The sequence below is a fragment of the Vicugna pacos genome, chromosome 23, assembly GCF_048564905.1.
Source record: "Vicugna pacos chromosome 23, VicPac4, whole genome shotgun sequence".
Taxonomy (NCBI): domain Eukaryota; kingdom Metazoa; phylum Chordata; class Mammalia; order Artiodactyla; family Camelidae; genus Vicugna; species Vicugna pacos.
In genome coordinates this window covers 10,900,883-10,915,256 of record NC_133009.1, presented here as the reverse complement: position 1 = coordinate 10,915,256, position 14,374 = coordinate 10,900,883, and the positions used below count along the sequence as shown (strand labels likewise).

Sequence of the window (14,374 nt, the reverse complement as noted above, 5' to 3'; positions counted from 1 at the left end):
TTGTAACTAGCATGTCCCATGTGTCTTCATGGGACACAAACCGATTTTTCCAGGTGCCATGTCTTTCTTTTTTCCTACTGAGTAGGATCTGGGATAGCAGACCTGTGTCTATATTTAATAAAAACGCCAATTTTCTTGTCAGGGGAGGTTTTAGCCAGAAGATCCACCTAGTTTGTTCAGGAGCTCACGTTTTAGTTATTAACACCTGAAATGATGTTTTAGTTAGTCAAACACAGGAGAATGCACAACTGATAAAATTATTCAGCTGAAAGGAAGTGGGGATCCGTGTTCTGAATTACATAGTAAAGAAGTGTTCAGGTTCAATGTGGGTGATTAACCGTTTGATACCTTGTCAAGCTTTGCCAAGTTCTCCCTCCATTTTTTATATGTCTCTCACCATGTCTCATGTAATTAAGAAATGGCGCTGCGTTCTTGTCAGCCACCATTAAGGACTAGTCATAGATAGTTTCATAACATCTGCTTCTTGCAACCTTCTAATTATCCATAAAAATCTGGCAGAGGGACCTGACAGTTTATCCGTAACACAGAATATGAATACAAAATAGCACGCTTTGCTCCTCAGTACAGAGTGATGCTGTGAAACTTGTATTCTCTAACCTCGTCTTTTGCATGTGGCTATGTTGCCTGCGCAAATCAGATCTAGGTGCATGTCTGCTCCATAAAGACTCAATTTTGAAAAGCATCTTTTGACAAAATGAATGTGGGTCAGGGAGTATGTTAATGATGCTGTGCCAGAATCTACTGTCAGTTGCTGCCCCAATATTTTCTATCTTATAATCCAGCCAGAAGATGTTACTTCTGTTACTTCCCTGCCCTTACCTGCAGACCTTGAGCTGTCTATGTGTTGAGAGAAAGCACGGGAGGACTCTTGACGGGGCCGGACACTTGCCTCTAGCAAGGTCAACTTCCTGCTGCTTATTTCTTGTGGTAGGTGTGTTTCTTACCTACCCGCCTGTCCGGCTTTCCAACTCAGTGCTTCACCTTGACTCTGGGAAATGCACCTTCCTGAACCCCTGCATGGTGCGTGTTTGGTTTGCTGAACCACTGCTTTATTCTGATTATTGGTCACAATATGTCTTTCCTCTGCCTACGGACAATTCCAACATCCATTTGGACCCATGGATGATTTGCCTTTTGGTTCTGAATCCACAGATGTCTGTCAGCCGACTGGATTTTAGCCTCCGACTTTGTTGAGGCCTCTGTTTTTTTTGTGTGTGTCTTTAATCTCCTCTGGCCGGGAGCTCACAGTCTTGCCTCAGCTCCCCTGGTCCTGCTGTCTTTCATTTTCTCTGTGTCCTCCTACCAGTGAGATGCATAAAGGTACTCATGTTCCTATTTATCATTCACTGAGTATTTTTGGTACCTACAATGACCTTGGGAGGTAAGGAACATGATTTGCTTTGGAATTTTTTTTTGGTCAACTGAAGCACAGAGAGGTTTACTATTGTACCTAAGGCCGCAGACTCTGGCTTTGAACCCATATCTGTCCTGCTTCAGCTTGAGTTCCTTGCACCCAGTCACTGACTTCACAAGTAGCGTATTACGCTCGGAACTGTCATTTATCTATGGTGTTCACTTCTCCAGTAAGCACTGAAAAAGCAGGTAAACATTGTAAGTATGCTTTTATAAATATATATGATATTAAATATTTAATTTTCGAATTTTATCAGCTCTACAGTCCCTATTTTACAAAATAATGAATTGAGGGTTTGAGTTTCAGGGTGTTGACAAGTCCACACAGTAATTCAGCAAGAGAGCAGAAGGTTCTCAGCACAGCAGGAGAGTGGCTTGTTGAAAGCAACACTAGTCCAAGAGGTGGGGGGGCTAGGTCAGTTCAAGGTCTGGCCCCGAATCTTGATCTTTGGTAAGTTAATTGACCTCTCTCTTCCTTCATCTTAAAAATCACTCACTAAGTTTAGCTCTGAGTTTCCTGGCAGCCAAAGTACACCCGTGGTTACTGGTTCCAGATTGGTGGTCACAGGCCAAGATACTTGAAGTTGATTCATCATAGCTCCTAGGTCAAAAGATTTTATTCATAATAACCTACTGCAGACATTAGGCACTGGGGACACCTATTACTATCCTAAACTGCTGTGGGTTCTCTGAACAGGGGTCACCTGGGCCATGCTCCTGTCCAGAAAGGACCCCAACTTTTTCATCAGAACCCAGCTGCCATGACAAGCCCAAACCACCCTCCTGCCCTCTGTGCCTCTCATGTCCGCCCAGAGTGGCTAAGATGCCGGCGACTTTGTTCAGGAGAATGGAACGTGAGAGGATGGTCCCGTCCCAGGTCTCGGGTGATCTCATAGGACAGGTCTCCAAGGGAGAGGTCCTTGGTTTCACCAGGAAAGTATTCAAGAGCAACCGAGAGTCAAGTGAAAGCAAGTTTATTTAGAGAGATGCACATTCCACAGACACAATGCTGTCTGTCTCAGAAGGGGGAGAGACCCCAGGCTATGGGGTGTTTAATTTTTACAGGTTTGGTAATTTCATACGCTAATGAGTGGGAGGATTATTCCAACTATTTTGGGAAAGGGGCGGGGATTTTCGGGAATTGGGCCACCACCTACTTTTTGGCCTTTTATGGCCAGCCTGGGAATTGTCCTGGCGCCTGTGGGAGCTCCATTTAGCAGCTAATGTATGACAATGAGTGTATAATGATGCTCAAGGTGCACTGGAGATGGGGTCTTCCTCCATCTTGGGCCTCGTTGGTTCTGACCAGTTTATGTTGTCTCCTCAATGGCTGTGTCATTCCTTTAAAGATTGTGTGCTGAGCCCTTCCTTCCTGTCTCAACTTGAAAGAAAAGCCAGAGTAAAAAGAGCAGAGGAAAGCTGAGCTGTGGGTCCTGGCCCTCTGCTGAACTGAGCGGTGTGATGTGGTGGGGGGGGGGCAGCTTTGAATCCTGAATGTTCCAGTTCTGCGCTATTTCAAGCATGGGCCTGGCCCCACAGTGGCATCACCTAGAGCCTGTTAAAAATGCAGACTCTTAGGTCACGCCCCCCCACATCTGCTGAATCATTTTTACAAGGTTCATAGGTGACTTGTGTGCACATTAATGTTAAAGGAATACTGCCAGTTTTTTAATCCACAGAAACATTTAAAATTAATCTCCAAGTGGTAAGAGAGTTTTAGTAGAGGCCCCTTGGAGGGGTACAGGGACATTGCTGCCATTACTGGCACAGGCTTGACTGAGACAGGGAGGACGCTGGACCTAATTGCAGTAGAGAAAGCGACTTAGCAACAAGCCAGGCCTTCAGGAGGGCAAAGGGGAGTGATGTGGGCTTTTGAGGTGAGTCCATTAACAGTTGGATTATAACACACTGTGCCATAATGGTGTAGTAATGAAATATAATTGACATAGTTATTTTATTTAAAAGGACACTTCCTTTGTTCCTGGCTCTCTTTCTTCTGAGAAAGCATATGGTCTGGAATAAGGTAATGAGACAAAAGGAAGTGGTTCTGTAAACAGTTCTGGTTCTCCTGTGGTCTGCTCTTTGTCCAGCTGCAGGTGAGATGCTCCCGGGTGCTGGCAAACACCAGGTGAGCAGTCTCCAGCCGGGACCCTCATAACTTAGATCAGCCGGGCCCTCTAGGTGGAGCGGTGACCTGAGAGCCAGGCACCGACAGGTCTGAGGGGCACCATGACTGCCGCACTTGCATCTCCAAAAATCCTCAGAGACTGAGCTCCAGCTGGAAGCAGCAGGGTCGGGCTGGGGTCAGAGCTGCAGTCTCTTTAATGGGACTTACATTGCATAGGCTGGGTTTCAGCCCCAAACTGCCCCTCAGATCTCAACCTAACTGGCTTCAGGGTTCTGAGCTCAAAGCCATCTCAGCCTCCTCAGTGATCTGTTTGCTATTTCTTGATTTATTTCTCCTGAGTGTTCCACTTTCTTGGGAGCCCAGAACTTTTTTCCTCCATTGGCTCTTCACTTGTTTCTTTTTCACTCGTCCTTTCCACTTGCCCCTGGGAAAATATAGTGAAAATTTGAGATGGCACTTACCCTGTATATTTGGTGACTTATGGTTGATTTATGCCATGCCTACTCTGAATAAAAGAAAGACCCTCAAGGGCCCTACAGTGCAACACATGTACTGACTGTGAAGTGAAAACGTGAAAACGCACCTAACGTGAAGGTGATGGGAGGAAGAGAGAGAATTGTTCTAGAGGCCAAAGTGGATAGAGGATGTGACTAAATTGTGAAGCAAATTCAGCACTGGATTGCTGGCAGCCAGAGATGTGCATACAGTTACTTATTCCTGGATGGTAAACACCAGACAAGCTTCTCAAAGATGCTTTTCTTGATACTGAGCTTACAATAATAAATACTATCTTTGAATCTTTAGAACTACCAGGCACTTGCTGAACGCTTTGCATGCATTATCCTTTCTAACCCTCACACCAACACTACGAGACGGGAGCGAGTAATAGTCCCGTGTATGAACTCCAGGGCCAGGGAGCCCAGGTTTGGGTCTCATCTCTGCTGCTCACAAACTGGGTGGCCTTGGGCAAGTCCCTTACTCTCTCACTCTGTTTCAATTTTATTATCATAAACCTGAACTACCCATCATACTTGTAAGGTGATTGGGAGCATTAAATGATTTAAAATACACAAAGCACACAGTATCTGGCCCTTAGTAAGTACTTGCCATCATCATTTCCACTTGATACACAAGGAAATTGGGTCTTAGGGAGGTTAAGTGGTTGGCCCAAAGTCCCCTGGCCAGATCACACTAGCACCAAATTTAATTTGACCCCTCTTAACCGCTTCACACACTGACTCAGAAACTGCAGCGTGGGGCCAGCCATGCACTTGGGTGCAAATAAGGAATCTTATAAGCCTTGAGCAGTCCATGTTCAATTATCTTTGGTGAGAGTTTCTCGTCTACAGATTATCTTCCGGGGAACTTCTCCCAGCTGTTCAGCCTGGTGAAGCCTCTGAGATGGTGTTTACCTTCAATATGACTTTAAGTAAAGTTTAAATAATGAGGGAGTTGTTTTGCAAATGATAGTATATATTAGTTTATAGATTCTATTTGTTTATGTTTGTTCACATTTAGCCACAAATACTTCTCTGGTACAGTTGAACATAGCAGAAATGTAGGTCGGTGTCTACCCAATTGCTACTGTTTAAAGCCCACTCCAATGCCACGTACCCCAGGGAGTGGCTTGCCTTGTTCTTTTCCATGATCTCAGGGTATATGCAAGTCTCCTCCCATCCGTAGTGATGCTTGAGGTCCCATGTGGGCGTAATTCCCCTGTTCCCCACCAGGTGTCCCACTCAGCCTTGCTATCTAACAAGCATCAAAGAGAAATGGCCTTCTTCACCCCTGAAAAGGGGAAAAAGGAATCCAAGGGGGGTACAGAGGTGTTGTGGGGAGGAGAGGCGCAGGAGACTGCCGCAAGTCTTGTGGATGCTGCTCCTTGCCTCCGGACAAAGGGAATTTTTTGCCTGGCTTCTCTTTGATGCCTGTGTGTCTCTCTCCAGAAAGCCTGGTCAGTTCCCTACAATTTAGGAAGTTTTCATTTCCACTAACGAAACGGTGTCTGGCCAGCCCTTTACGTTTCCGAGCTTGAGCTTGAGGCTGCCTGCCTGCCTTCTCTTCCTTTTGCCTGAAAGCCCCTGACAGCCTCTGATCCGTCTGTGAGCTCCTCTTTTTTCTCGAGTCTGATTTAAAAAGACATAATGAAGGCACTGACCCCGCTGGCCCCTCTGATTCCTCAACACCTCCCTCATCAGGGAGGTCAAAGGCGGGAACCAGTGTGTGGCTGTGACACTGACTCGCCCTTCTGCGAACAGTAACCTCGTCCGTCCATGATATTAACATCACCATGATGGAAATACTTCCCCCTCACTCTCAAGTAAGGTTGCCATATGCTTTCTCCTGAGGGAATGAGACAGGGGATTTGGATCCACTGACTTTTAAGAACTGGGGACATCTAAAATTTCAGAACACATTTCTTGTCTTTGCAGGTGGGTGGCTCCTTGCCTGTTACAGTCCTCCGTCCCTTCTCCCTTTCTTTCGGAGGACCACACACACAGGGTCAGGGTCTCAGGATGAGAGGAAGCCCTAGACCCACGTGGTTTTTCTCTCTGACACTGCCTTCTGCACTGGGGCTCTCTGCAGACCCCTGTCCCTCGTTGTAGGTCAACCCCACAGACCCTAGGCATTTACCATAGACCCAAGGCATCCAGATGGATGCAGTTCACTGAGCAATTTGGCAAACGATGGCTCAGATTGTAGGTTATTCTGTGATTGAAGCTTCACCCTGAGATCTGCCAAGAATGGGAATGGGATTTCTTCATTTAGCATCAGCTTTCAGATAGTTCAGCGTTGGATATTTCTCCCATAAAGGATCTTGATAACAAAGGCCAGAATACAGTCCTGGGGGAGTGTGTAGCTTCCGTTCCCACTGCCTCATTATGTGCATGGCTGTTAATATTTGGAGAGCCTTTTGCCAATACCCATTTTCTCTTGAACTGCGAAACAGGAGCCCGGGCGCGATGCATTATTGATAGGATTGTAATTTACTCCTCTCGGGTTGTAGCTACAGTGTATGTACCATTAGCACAAAATATGAAATTACCCGTGGTTGGGTATATTTGTCGCTTCAGGTTTGTCTCAACGATATTTGCCTTTCGCCTCAGTAAAAGATCACGAATAAAGCAAGCGGGGCAATATTATTTGTTGTTGTTGCAAGGGAATTCTGATTAAATCACTTCTCTGGGTTGTGTTGTGGCGAGCCGCGCTTTGCAGTGAAGATGTGGGACCTAAAATAGTGGGGGTTGGACGGGGAAGATGGATGGGGCAGTTCGCTCCAGCTCACAGCATACGCTGGCTTCCCGGGCAGGCTGCTCGGGGCCAGGCTCAGGCGCGCTCTGAATGGGGAATAAGCTGGCAGCGGGTGGGGGCAGTTCCGACTCGGTGCTTGAAACGGAGCCCTGTGTCCCTGCTGCGAAGATGGCGTTGGAGTGCAGGATCTGGGATGTGGGGACCCCACAGTTCATCACGTAGAGTCCTGGGGAGTCCCAGCACTGTGCCCTGGCTGGTGTTGGACAGTTTTTGGTTCCAGCCCCCACTGGAGATGGTGACACACACATGCACACACACAAACACACACACCTTTCTTGCTTGAAAATGATTCCAGGCTGTCAGGCTCAAACCCCAGCTGCAAATGGAAATGCCTCTCCCGTCTGCTTTGGGCCCTTTCTACTCTTTCAGAACTTTGAATGGAAGGTATTTGCTGGCTCATTAGCCCTGAGTACCCTGACCCCGACCCCAACCCCACTCCCTGCATAACTTTTGTGGGTAAACATCTTTTCAAAACCTGCCTCCGCCTTGGCCTCTTCACCCTTTTGTTGCCCGAGGACCTCAGAAGGAAGGGGCAAGGGTGACAGGGAAGAGGTGTGGAAATCCTATGAATTTGAAGCAGGCAGGAAGGTATTTTGAAGAAAGGCTTACCTCTCTTGGCTCCTGCGGACTGAGAGCCCTTTATTCCTGACAGGCGGAGTCCCCGGGGGGGGGGGGGGAGAGCCCCGCCCCTCAGAGGTCACTGGCTAGGGGAGGGGGCTTGGATACCCAAGTGCTGGCCAGGGCAGCGCTCACAAAGCTGGAGTCTCTTTTACAAAGAAAAACACCACTCGGCCAGGCCAGGGCATCTGTTGACTTTTGCTGGCTGGGGCACATTCTGGAGGTGAAAATCAAATTTTCTGAAGACTTGTCGGAGCCGGGCTTTGCTCAGAGTTTGCCTCTTTCTCTGACTGGCTCCCCATTTACCTGAGGAAGGGGCAATTCACAAAAAGACTAGGGCATCTCCTTTGGACTTGGGGGCCTGCCCTCCTCCCCACAACCCCTCCTCTCCTAAAGGATGTGGGGGGGAGGGGAGGAAAGTCACACAGGACTGTAAAGCCAATGAAATCAGTGCTCAGTCTATCAAAGCAAATCACAGACCCTGACAGCTGAGAAGTACTATTTGTTTTTTCCCTCCCAGATTTCTACCAAGTCTGGTGTTTTAAGCATATGTCTTGGGGGAGAAGAGACTCTGAGAAAGGCAATTACAGTTGGTAAATGATTAATGTTGGACCTGACATTTTAATGTGCCAACGATGTTTAAGTGCATTAACCTTTACAGAATTTACACCCCTACTGTATGAGATATCTCTTGTGTACCGTCTCGAATATCTGCAATCTGCCTTCACTTAAATCTTTTATTTATTTTAAAAATCATTTATTTTATTACAATATAAGTGGGTTTTAAAAATCTTGATAAGAGTTTTTTACCCCATGCTGCAGGTCCTGCGGGCACTGCGGGGAGCCTGAGGGCAGGAAGGTTCCTTGCCGACTGTGAACAGGGTTCCAGCCACCTGCCTGGAGATCCCGAGGAGAGAGGGGGCCTGTGTCAGTTGTTCAAACTCATGTCTCTTTTTTAGCCCAAAGGGGAGGTAACTTAGAAGACCTGGGAGTCCGCATCCCACAGCATGAATCACAGAGGCAGGCTTTCCAGCCAACAAACAACTTTTAATTTTTATGAGTTACAGAAAACACGTCCATTTGAGAGAGGACAAGCAGTTCCCATCGCGGTGCTTTCTCCAGTCGGCCCGCCGCCCGTCCTCTCTGCAGAAGGATACACATTTCAGATGATGCCTCCATCTCTCACACCCTCACTGGTCTTTCCTTTTCCAAGTCAGAGATGCGCTTGTCGTGGGGCTGCTCCGGTGTCAGCTCCACGCCTCCTGAACTTCACTCCACTGAAATCTGGTTGGGTATAAGACAGACTCCGGTGGAATGAAGGACAAGAGAAACACATGGACTGTCTGAGGACTTTTTCTCAGAAGGTGGGCCACGTGGCAAACCCGGCCTCTGCGCGCAGGGTCGTTGCCTGGCCAAAGGTTTTCAGGATTCTTGAATCACAGACTTGGGAGGTGTGAAAGATCTGAGTATTCACACCCTCCCCAGGCTCACTTCTTTCCAGGAGCTGGTGACAGCCCGCTCACCAAGATGCCACCGGGTGTCTGCAGCACATACAGCGCTGAGTGGTGGGGATGGCGCAGCGGGGCTGGGATCCTGGATGTAGCCGTCCCACACAAGTCCATGTGGAAACTTCTCTGTGTTTACCTAGTTGGGATGCTGGCTGTCCTCCCCCTTTGTCTGTGTCCCTTTTGCGTCTGCCTTAACAGCTCGGTGTGGTCGGTTCTGGCTGCGGAAGGCAGGTGTTCTGAGATTGCTTTAGGAAAATCCATCTACTCTGAACTTGCTTACCAAGGCGGTGGAAGGCAGAGGCAGGGGCTTTCCTCTCCAGAAGGCACTGTCCAAAGAGAGTGAGCAGGGCTCTGCCGGCCCATTTGTGGGTGTGAAATAGGCAGAGCACCTTGGCTGGAGCCGGGTGCACTTGCGGGGGCCAAGGTGGGCGCAGGAGGGTGAACCTCCTGGGTCTCCCTCCTATAGACTTGTCTTGGTGGCCCCACATCCTTTCCCATCCCTGCTGGGAAATGGCGTCCCTACGTCTTCTCTGGGTGTGGGTATGGGGGTATCGGGAGGGAGGGGATAACCTGGCTTTCAGAGACTGAACTAAACAGGGAGGATGGCCACCGTCTGAGAGCTCTCTGTCCTCGTAAAAGAAATGCCAGCCACCAGTTGCCGTGTACTTGCTGCCCCGCCCCTTCCTTGCTGTGTTCAGACATGCCCCGGGCTCAGCGTAAGCCCCGTAAAAGGCAGTTCTCAGCAGCGACACGCAGACGGGGTGAGTTCGGGCAGATCCGCCCTGTTGTTTGGAATCCTTTCTTCCTGGGGCTTGTTCTGACCCGAAGCAGGGAGGCAGTAGCTTATAATGTGGCTTCTCCCCACCCCCCTGCATCCAACCCCCTGGGCACTGGGCTTCTGTAAAAGGCTCTTCCACAAGGGCTGGGGGCTCCAGGCATTGCTGGGGCAGAGCCCCACTTCCCTGGTCAGTGTGAACACAGGGTGTGCTGGGGGCAGGGGTTGAGGTACTGATGGGGTGGAGGCTGGCCCATCCTTTCCTATCCCCATCAGCTTTTTTGGTAAGTATTCCCAGTTCTCCATCATAAGAAAGAAATGCGCCCTGCCTGTGAATGACCTAAACTATATATTCCCCTGCACTGCCTCTGAACCATTTCACAGCCAGAAATGGAAGAACGAGACCAACATGTTTGGCTCTGTTCAAGAATGGCAGGGATGATGGGAGGAAACAGTTCTGGGATGGAAGGATGGAAGGAGTTTTTGCTTCCTCTCTTGGTTTCAGCTCAACTCAGAGCAAAAGGGACAATTCCTCTCCCTGCAGACCCTCCTGAGCCCACTCTTACCCTCCTAACATGAACGCTCTGCCAGATTCTTTAAATCCTCAATCTGAGTGTGCAGGGCGCATCACCCTCATGTGGGGTCCTTAACTTCCAGGGTGGATCCTTCAGAGATGACATGGGCTGTAAGAGCACTTTAACTGTGAAAGGCCATGCACATAGGAGGTGGCGCTGATTTTAGAGAGTCCGGCAAAGGCAGGCCCTTCCCTTTTCACCCTCCCCTCGCCCCACGGCCCTGCAGCTGTTATAAGACAGAAACAGGAAAAGATCGGCCAGAACCTGTGCTAGGAGACTTGACCCACGCTGGGCCCCTTACCTCAAGTTCAAGATTCTTCTGCCCACCGTGCCTTCATCAACCTGATGGCCCAGTGGCCTGTGCCTTGGCCACTCGCAGTGTGGGGTTTGGCCAGAGAAGCAAACCACACGTGCACTTGGCTATAGAGGAAGTTCATGCACTGCTCTCCTGTGCCCCCACCTGCCCTCAGGACTGGGCCTTAAATGACTTCCCAATAAAACCAACCTGGACATGAGAACGGAAGAATGGAACCACATCCTGAATCGCCTGCTAGAGCTGCATCCTCCAGCCCAGGACTGAAAAGCCAGCCAACCGCCTGTCCCTCTTGTTGGGTAAATTTCCACGAAACCAGACAGAGCTGCAGTCTTGGTACTTAACTGCTCAGCACTCACCTTACCACACCGATTCCCATGATCAGTCAGATTTATTGCCTGGAATCACTGGGCGTCCCCGAGAAAACACAGACCTGGCTGGGGATTTGGCACATACGCAGCCAGGGTCAGTTATTTTAGCTTTGGAGGAAGTTGATGACCGATTTCCAGTGAATGTGGCTTTTTCCACAGCTCACCCTCTCCTCTGATTGCCCAATGATCCTCCCGATGTAGCCTCGCGGCTTCGGTTTCACAAAGCCTCCCCCGACCCGCTCCGCCCCACCCCAGGTCCGGAGATTTCAGACTCGCCTGCAACTACCTGTGTCTGTACCTTCAGAGAGTAGGGCCTGCTTTGGGCTTGATTCCGAGTAAAACAGAGGTTTTTTCATAAGATCATTCAGAACAAAGAGATGGCTAGAGACAGGCCTAGGAGAGGCAGGAAAGGAATTCCAAGTCTTGGAATGTTCTTTCACTCCTGAGACTTGAGGACAAGGAGGAAGAAATGAGAAGCACTTACTGTATAAAGCGTCCAGCTGAGCAGGCCGTGCAGAACACAAATGGTTCCCAAGGGGAGCTGGGGGCCGGTCCAGAAGAGCCATTCTCTCTTTGATTAAAAAAGAGTGTGAAGGCAGGAGAAAGTGGAATCAGAGTAGAGGGGAGCAGAGTTAGCTGGAAAGGATGAGTGGGGAGTACGGGGGTGCTCAGTGGAACTTCCAGAACAGAAGTTGGGAACAGACAATAAAAGAGAGAGAAGCTGGTTTTTCCAAGGCCCGGGTCAGGAAGAAGGACTCAGCCACTTTCAAGGAGGTGGTACTGGTTCCCCACTTTATTTATGCGCCTCCCCGCAGAGCTTCGGGTTACCTGCGGAGCCCGACCAATGGGGAGAGGGCCTGGGCTGCTGGCCCCGCCTCTCGGCACCCACACCCCTGGGGCCCTGAATGGCGGGCGAGGCCCTTCAGCACCTAGCCTTACTTTCTTATTGTTCTGTAAGCACCAGAAAAGGGAGGGGAGGTCTCTATCCCTGGGGAGTCTCAGGTGAGTTGAGCGTTGTCCCTGAAGGCCCTGGCTCCTCCTCCCAGAGACCTGGGGAAGGAAGAAAGGGAATGCTCAGATCTCATCTCAGCTAGGAGAGGCTGTGTGTGTGTGTGTGTGTGTGGTGAGATGGGATGGACTCTGGGGGTTTTAGCCATGTCCCCAGGTCCCAGCTCTACGCAGTAAACTTCAGGAATCCAGTAGAGGTCCCCCAGACCATCAAGGGCCCCTTGGGTCCCAGCAGAGGCCCACCTGGTGGGTTCTCCTGGCATTTAGTCCAGAGTGAGTTTGCTGCTCCCCTAGTGATGAGCAGGCAGCTTCTGAAATCCAAGAGGTTTTGCAACCTGCTTCTCTTCCATTTTAGGGGGTGAGGAAAAGACTACCGGGTGAGGGGATGCTGGGAAGAGCCAAAAGGAAATAGAGACAGAGCCAGAAAACTCATTAGGAACCATTAAGAGGCTGGTCTGTCAGCTACTGATTATTTCAATTCCCTCTCCCCCTGCTCCACCGTGGCCCCACCCCTGCCCTCCCCTCCCCCACCTTCCCTCCCCTTTCCCTCTCCCTCCCCTCTCCCCAGCTCTCCCTCTTGCCTCACCAGGATGGCAAGGACAGTTGAAGTGTCCTCAGATGTGGTATATTTTGCCCAGAGTCCTGGCCTGACTGCCACTCGTTCTCAAGGCAAATCTGCTGTGCAGAGAAAGTGGATCCCTCCCTTCGCCCACTAAAGAAAGAGCATGAAAGAACCCCACCTATGGTATATCATGGTGCAGTCCTGCCCCACGGCCCCGCACAGACCCCGAATTCTGTGTGTTTACCATCTCTTTAGAAATCAGCCAATCCAAACCTCTTACCAAACAGATGGGAAAACTGAGGTTCTGAGAATTTCTGTCTCGAGTTCACACAGCCAGCGTAGGGCGGAGATTGGAATCTACCTGGATCTATCCGCCTCCATTAAAGGGCTCTTTGCAGCAGACATCCCATGCTGCCTTCCCCGGCTCTGGAGGGCCCTGCATTTGTCTGGAGCATTCCACACTGCTTCTGGAAAAGAAAAAGGCTTCCCTGGAGATGAGGGGCGGGAGGCTTTCCAAATGGTAGCTTTCTTAAGTATATGGCCTCCTCCCCCAGACCATCAGCCAGCTGGACCCCGTTTGCCTCATCAGAGCTCAGCTCTTCCGTTCCCCCAACTAGTGATGTAGGGGAGAAGGCAGTCCCCAGGTGAGATGACACACACATACCTGTGGGTTAGAGACCTGTGCCCTTGTCCATCCAGCCCTCCCTCCCTGTCTCTCTCCAAGACAGCATCAACTCTGTACCAGGTGAGTGAGGAACTCCCAACCCAGAAACACACATACACGGACAGATGAAAAAAAACAGGCCAATGAGGAAAACATGGTGAATACCCCCTAAAAGGAAGCTGCCAACTTTGTGGGGTTCAGGGGAGGTCCCTCGGAGAAGGTGACATCTGAGCTGGCTCTGAAAAGATGAGCTGGGCCAAGGAGTTGATTAAGACCTGGCTTGGATGAAAAGCCTGAGGAAGGAGCCCTCACGCTCCGGTTCAGAAGCTCGCCCTGGTCCCCGTAGGACTGGAGGCAGGCGACCGTCTGCTGAGGGGTAAAACAGTCCCAGATGTGGGGTGACGGGAAGAGGGGGGCCTAGGGCCAAACACACACAAATTCTTCCCTCTCCCGGCCCATCCTTGACCTCTACATTTGTTTGGAAAAATGGAAACAAATTACAACCCACATGACACGGCCGGGAAAGTCTCACCTGCCCGTATTGGTAGTAGTGCTATCTGGCCTCCCCTCAGCTTGATTCATCAGGGGCCAGGAGGATGCTCTGGGGACTGGCTGGACCCTGGTTTGTATGGCGGGTCTAGAAGGGGGTGGGAAGTGCATCAGGGTGGCTTTGCTGGAAGCGTCGCCTGCCCTCACTCCTCGGTCTGGCTCTTTGTTCCAAAGATAGCTGGAGAGGCAGAAGCCCCAGGTGGACCTCCCTTCCCCCCCCCCTTTCTAGTTCCAAATCTCTAAGAGGCATTGCCCAGACTCTTTCAAGGGTTGCCCAGAGAGGGTTTGTGGGCAGAGGAGGATGGAGCAGGGAGGGCGGGGTGGCTGGGCTGGAGCTGGCCATCCTAATGGCGTTTGCGCTCTTTCTCCAGCCCAGGGCATCCCACGGTGGATTGATGTACTGTGCATCCCTGATCCTCACTCCTCCTCCCTTCAGCGTGCCTGAGGCGGGGCTGCTGTGCTGTGAAGGATCTTTGGTCCCTATCTGCCTCTCTGGGTCCTGGAAACACAGGGCCGCTCCCTCTGCTCTGCTCTCTAGATTCATACCTGACTGTCAC

The 14,374-nt window shown here is 50.3% G+C and overlaps 1 long non-coding RNA gene across 1 annotated transcript; it reads right to left on the bottom strand.

The window, feature by feature from the left end:
* Positions 1 to 8,518: 8,518 nt before the first annotated feature.
* LOC116285226 (uncharacterized) lies at positions 8,519 to 12,300 on the bottom strand. The gene is made up of 3 exons (XR_004194869.2): positions 12,286 to 12,300; positions 11,519 to 12,084; positions 8,519 to 8,776 (listed from the first exon to the last, which is right to left on the bottom strand). It is a non-coding gene; the product is annotated as an uncharacterized lncRNA (long non-coding RNA).
* Between the last annotated feature and the right edge of the window lie 2,074 nt (positions 12,301 to 14,374).